The following is a 6,797-nucleotide window of genomic DNA, read 5'->3' on the forward strand; positions in this document are numbered from 1 at the left end:
CCGCGTCTGCGCACTTCCTTGGGCCAGGTGTACTGGGTCCATTTTGCAGCCAAATATTTAGTAAGGGCTTAGTTAATTGGGCACTGGGTTAGACTGGGGAAGAAGGAATAAGAAACAATGCTTCTGAGAATGGGAATCGGCAGGGAGCACCCCACTACTCAGCCACAACAAATCAGAAGAGGGTGCTAACCTGCCTTGCAGGGGGCTTTCTGAAGACTTCTCAGAGGAGGTGATGTTTAAGCTTTCATCTTAAAGGAAAGAGTAGTCATCCAGGCTAAGGTAGTGCGGAGTGAAAGAAGGAAAGGCATTGGGCATTTTCCAGGTGCCAAGGCCAAAGCGAAAGAGAAAACAGTGTTATTACAGAAACACAAATATTGTAGTATGACTGCCATAGGGTGGGTGGGTGGTGAGGGGAAGCATTGTGGCCAAAGAGAGGGAATGTGGAAAGTGGCAAGTTGGAGAAAGATGAAACTGGGCAGGGAAGCAGGCACCAGATCACAAGGAGCCTGGGACACCGTGCTGGGCAGTTTGGATCCTGTACTGAGAGCAACAGAAGATCACAAAGGGCTTCAGTGAGAGAGTGACAGTTTGCATTGTCAAAGAGCCCTCTGGTTCAGTGTGGACAGTGGATGGGAAGGTGGCACAGGCTGGGGACAGCCAGGTGAGAGGTCATGCTGACTGGATGGAGGTATTGGCAGCGGGGACAGAGAAAGGTGAAGAGATCTGAGACGGAGAGTACATGGATGTGCAGTCTAAAGGGGAGGCAGGGCTCAGCCGTGGCAGCCAGAGGGCTTGCTTAGAGCTCCCCACCCCCACCCCACCCCCACCGGCTGGTGAGGAGGAACATGCACAGAGCAAGAAGATGCGGAGACCTGGAGATGTGGGGCACTGGCCCAGTGGAGCCACCAGCAGCAAAGTCAAAGTAGTCTTTTGCAAGATGGTCACCGGGTCTTCTCACATGGTCGCTAGTTAAGGCTCTTTCATCGCCCTATCCTGGTGCACAGCTGCCCGTCACTGCCAGAGTGCTCTTCTTGGATTTCAAGAATCATTGTGGGACAGGATTTGGAAAGCTAAAAATGCAGGGATATCTGTCTCTTCATGATTCTCAGTTAAAGTCTTCTTTGCTGAGTCAGGGGCAGAGTTAACCTGAACTTTGTGAGAAACTTCTCAAGCCCCAGGCTGTGGTCTTTGGTGTCTTCTAGTGGCAAAGAGCTGAATTACATCTCTGTGCATCTGTTTCTGTCTCTGTGTCTGTCTCTGTCTCCCTCTAGTGGCAATAAGCTGAATTACATATCACCTCTCGTGAACCTACACCCCAACAATATGCAACACAGAGGTGGGTCTTAAAACCAGACAGCCCCATGCATCATTTGCCCTGACATCCATTAAGAAAAAGCACCAAGGTCTTCCATATCCTCTCTGATGCAAAAACCCAAAGGAAATGTCTCACTCCACCCTCTAAAGAACACTACCCTTTCTGTTTTCTGTGATACTACACTTCCGGTTTTCATCTTTCAGGAAAAGGTTGGTTGTATGAAGGAACAGAGGGAGCTGAAGCAGGTTTAGTCAGCTTGGGTAAACCTTTTTTTTTTTTTTTTTTTTAATCTTACTATCTATTTATTTTTGAGAGCCAGACAGACCACAAGTAGGGAGAGGTGCAGAGAGAAAGAGAGAGGAAGACACAGAAACCAAGGGAGGCTTCAGGCTCCAGGCTGTCAGCACCGAGCCCGATGTGGGGCTCGAAATGACAAACGGTGAGACCATGCCGCCAGCCGAAGTCGGACGCTGAACCAACTGAGCCACCCAGGCGCCCAAGCTTGGGTAAACTTTAGAGAACAGAGAGTTAGCCTGTAAGAGTTGGGACAGAATTAGGGAAACAGGAAGGCCTTGCACACATGGTAGAGGGAGCACATGGCAGGGGAGGTGGGCCGCGTGCTGAGGAGGAGGAGCAGCAGCGGGCTGGCCTCGCCTGGCTGGACGGGGATGTGCACCATGACGGTTGGACCTGGTTTTGCCTGGACAGTCCTTCTTTGCATCCTAGTGCTCAGGGTGCTGGGACAGGGGGACAGTGCGTGCCTTGAGGAACCTGTCCTACTGAGGAAGCCCCACAAGCCGAGCCCGTGAGAACAGCAACAGCCAGCAAAGCCATCCAATCTTTCCAAAGACCTCTCCTGACTCTCGATGCGATCAAGCGCAGTTTCCCTACAGCCTCCCAGGCCATGTAGTGAGTGTTGCCTTAAAGGCATTTTTAGGAATTTCTGTAACTGTTAAATACCTGCGCCATTTCATTAACCATTTCAGTAGCAAGGGACCCAGTGTGCTATAATAGCTCCTTGTGATTTTAAACATTCTTCTATTTAGAGAAAAGAAATGGGTAAGGCAATGTAAAGGGTAGGTAGCTGCTGCTAAAACTTTAGGGCTCCAAGCTCATTCTTTTTTTTTTTTTTTTTAAAGAGAGACACAGAGCACGAATGGGGAAGGGGCAGAGAGGGAGACACAGAATCCGAAACAGGCTCCAGGCTCTGAGCTGTCAGCACAGAGCCTGACGCGGGTCTTGAACCCATGAACCGTGAGATCATGACCTGAGCCAAAGTCAGACGCTCAACCGACTGAGCCACCCAGGGGCCCCATAGGGCTCCAAGCTCATTCTTAAGAGGTGAAAGTCGTACTTGCCTTCTCTATAGCTCACATCCAAGCCAAACCTTTTCCCATCTGCTAGCTCAGATTTGACCCTGTACATAAGGGTCATCCCCATGGGAATGGAGGACTTGCAGTGGTTTTTACCTTTTCTCTACATGAGAACAGGATGTAAGACTGAAATTTTTATTTTGACTCAGTGCATCTTTTAATACTTGAAATGTCATCCAGGAATGGAATGAGACATACAACAGACCATGTTTGAAGGTAATGGTTGGGAAAAATTAAACTATCTCCACTGACTCCAGTCGATTCAACAAATTAATTATTGCTGTGTGGTAGATGGCAAAACCCATGGTTCCTCAAGAGGTTTCCCCATAGAAAATGCTCCTCTGGAATAAGTATTAGATCCCGGTGCTCGGAGTAGCCAGCAGGTGGCTAGGATGTGCCTCCTCTGAGACTGAAATGAAAGACTCAGGCGATTTGAAGAAAGACATAGTTTCTGCAATAGAATATTGGGACACCCTCCCCCCCCCAGGTATGTTTCATGACACAGATGTGTGTCAGGGTCGTTGACATCCTGAGAGATCCTTCATTGGACCCATCTGAGCTCAATTCAGCTAAACAGACCCTTAGCACCTCTAGCTATATAAGGGACTGTGCTAATTCTGCAGGTGAAATAGAGCTGTTGTTCCAGGCAGGTATGACTTCACTCACTCTGCCCACCCACTCCCTGACTCCAGGGGGCATTTGACAATATTTGGAGACATTTTTCGTTGTCAGAACAGGGGTGAGGGGTGCTACTGGCATCCCATGAGTAGAGGCCAGCGATGCTGCTAAATATCCTACAATGTACAAGGAGAGCCCTTGACAACCAAGAATTCTCTAGCCCAGAATACCAGTAGTACTGAGTGGGGCTGAGCAGCCCTGCTGTAGAGAAAGAACTGGGATCATCAGGGACAAAGAGAGCCCCAGGGATGATGTTGAAAGATGTCCACACCACACCCCAAATACGTGAAGCTTGACTCTCTAGGTGTGAGTGCCGGTTTCTATATTTTAATGTTTCCAGAGATTTTTCATGTACACCAGTTTGAGAATCTAAGTGACAGGAGCTGTGAAGACTGTCTGGCGGCAGGAGTGAGACCTTGAGGAGGGGGCTGGAGGCAAGAGGGGAAGCTAACATAGGATCAGATCCCGGCAGGAAGAGAAGTGGTAATAACCACAATTGTAACCAGTCTGGGGGCCACACCTATGCCTCAGCTTTGGCTTTACTCCCATGAGCACGAGGCCTCATGTAGTGGGTTCTATCAAATGTTGCTGCCCTATTCCAGGAAGTCAGCATAGACCCAGGTCGCTGGGCTGAGAAAGTGCCACAAATCAGTGGCAGAGTCAGGGCTGACAGCTAGGTGTGTCCTGCCCAAGTCTCTGCCGTCAACAGCTAGGTCATCGTGCTCATAAACTGCTTTGGGAATTCCGGGAAGGCCCATGAAACGAGAAGGAAAGCCAAAGCTTCGAGGAAGAGACTGCCTTGCAGTGCTGGAAGGATTTCACTGCAGAGGAGGGAAGGGGACAGCCTCACAGAGCAAAGACAGGCCACACACGGGCGCTAGATGCAATCCCTTTCTCTCCCCAATTAGGGTCTTCGCTCAGTTAGCAGAGTGCTGTGCAAGGGGTTTTGTTTTGTTTTTTTCCTGAAATCTAAATGTAAAGCTACTGTGCTGATTATCTTCCATTATATTTACTATTTTCCCACAAATTACGTTTATAATTATTCCACAACATATGAATATATGAAACAGCTGGGTTTTGTTTGCATTGCCAACTTCCGTGTAGATTTAAAGTATGATAGTATGGAATCTACTCTTCAATGGCATGGGCACACTGTAGAAATGAGATGGCACTGAAGTCTGGCACCTTATCAGGTTCTCTCTGCCAAAATACATTTTCTTAAGATGCTTAAAATTCATGCTTTAGCTGTTGTCAATAGGCAGGTTTCTCTAGAACCTCTGCTAAGCCATAATCTTTTATTCTTTCTGCCTTTCTTTGGGGTGTGATTTAAGTCCTCATTTTAATGTTTATGATATGGCACAATTTGAGAAAAATGTATAAATATCAGTGTTTTAAATTGTCTACTTCATGCATCTTCTTGAAATTTCATTTTATTAATTCAACCAGGACTGCGATTCATGTAGGTGTCTAAGATGCAATGTTTTGGGGTTTGTTTGTTTTTTAATTCTTTAATGTTTATTTTTGGGAGAGAGAGTGCACACACAAGCAGGGGAGGGGCAGAGATAAAGGGAGACACAGAATTTGAAGCAGGCTCCAGACTCTGAGCTGTCAGCACAGAGCCCAATGTGGGGCTCGAACTCAGGAACCACGAGATCATGACCTGAGCTGAAGTAGGACGCCTACTGAGCTACCCAGGCGCTCCTAGGTTGCAGTGTTCAAGGAAGCCTTCTATCTCAGGAATGTTCCAATGTCAACCTTGTACTTTGCCTGAGCCTCAGAGTGAGTGCCTCCTTAAATATTGTTCCCTAGGTGCCTACTTTGCCTCGCTCTAGTCCTGGTCCTAAAGTCAACTTATATTTAGTGAACACCTATTATGTGCTACACAATACTAATGAATGAGACAGCCAAGGTCCCTTACAGGAGTTGACATTTCTCAAGGTAGTTTTAACTTTGTTGGATTTGAACTACAACTGATTTTCCAGACACTGTCGACAGGCTTTTCAAATGTCAGTCCAGTCTCCTTTCTCTGCTACATTCCACTTTCGTTTGGGTGGCCACAGGAATGAATTCTGGCCAGAGACTCAGTTGAAAAGTACTGAGGGCTCTGGGAGAACTCTCCCATCTCCTTTGCCTCTTCCTGCCTTGAACGAGAATGCACTGTCCAGAAATGTGGCAGTCTCTGTGCGATCACAAGGGAAAGTCACAGGAATCACAGAGATACCAACTTAGAGCCCTGCCATCACTGTGCTGATGAACCAGTGTCGCAATTGCCTGACTCCACACTCCCGGCTTATGAGGAACGTAGGCCCCTATTTGCTCAAAATACCTTTGGTCATGTTCTCTGTTACTTACAGCCAAAAGTATTACTAACTGATACAATTGGCAAAATCTTATTCCTACATGCTTGGGTTGACCCTAGATATTGACATTTACCTAGGAAAAATAACTAACAATCCAGTGTGAGGAGAAACTCAGCTCCCCCTGAGAAGTGGAAGGAGAGATCAAGTAACTCCATTATAACCTGTTCTCTCAGCAGAATTTTTAAAGTAGGCTCTACAGTCCAGTATTGGGCCCAACATGGAGCCCAACAGAGGGCTTGAACTCGCGGCATTCAGATCAAGACCTGAGCTGAGATCATGTGTCAGATGCTTAACCAACTGAGCCACCCAGGTGCCCCTCTCAGTAGAATTTTATCAGCACTTGGCAACCTCTGCAGCATTTTTGGCCAAGAAGAGAATGAGAAATATCTTTAATGTGATATTCAAGGACCCATATAACTAACACAATGTGATACTAGGCTTCATAAAGCACAGAAGCCCCAAGGTTACAAGATCCTTATAATGAGCATCCCCTGGGAATCTCTGGAACCAGGAGCTGACTTAATAACACTCTCCTTGCTGACTCCTTCTCCATCTTGCTGTGCCTTGAGTCTCTGGAGTTTTTACCAGGAAATTACTTGCAATGTATTCTGGTCATGCAGCCTGCCACATGAAAAATCTTAAAGAAGCAGACTAAAAAAGATCTAAGCTACACAAAAGTAAGCAAAGATTTGGCTGGATTCGTGTACAAAATGAAAAAAAAAAAAAGAAACACAAAAGAAAAATAAATTTTTTTCCAAACTCCCTGGTTTTAGTGACTATGCTCTTGGAACAAAGTAGGCACCCCCCCCCCCATTCCCCATTTCAAACTCACTGCAAGGACAAACCTCAACTGTGTATCTTCTGCTGCTATTAGATGGGAATTAAGGGAATAAATGTCTGAATACCACTTGTATTTTGTCAACATTAGAAACCAAAATTACTGGGGCGCCCGGGTGGCTTAGTCGGTTAAGCGTCCGACTTTCGCTCAGGTCATGATCTCGCGGTTCGTGGGTTAGAGCCCCGCGTCGGGCTCTGTGCTGACTGCCAGCTCAGAGCCTGGAGCCTGTTTCA

The sequence above is a fragment of the Hyaena hyaena genome, unplaced genomic scaffold, assembly GCF_003009895.1.
Source record: "Hyaena hyaena isolate Hyena2069 unplaced genomic scaffold, ASM300989v1 scaffold_310, whole genome shotgun sequence".
Classification (NCBI taxonomy): domain Eukaryota; kingdom Metazoa; phylum Chordata; class Mammalia; order Carnivora; family Hyaenidae; genus Hyaena; species Hyaena hyaena.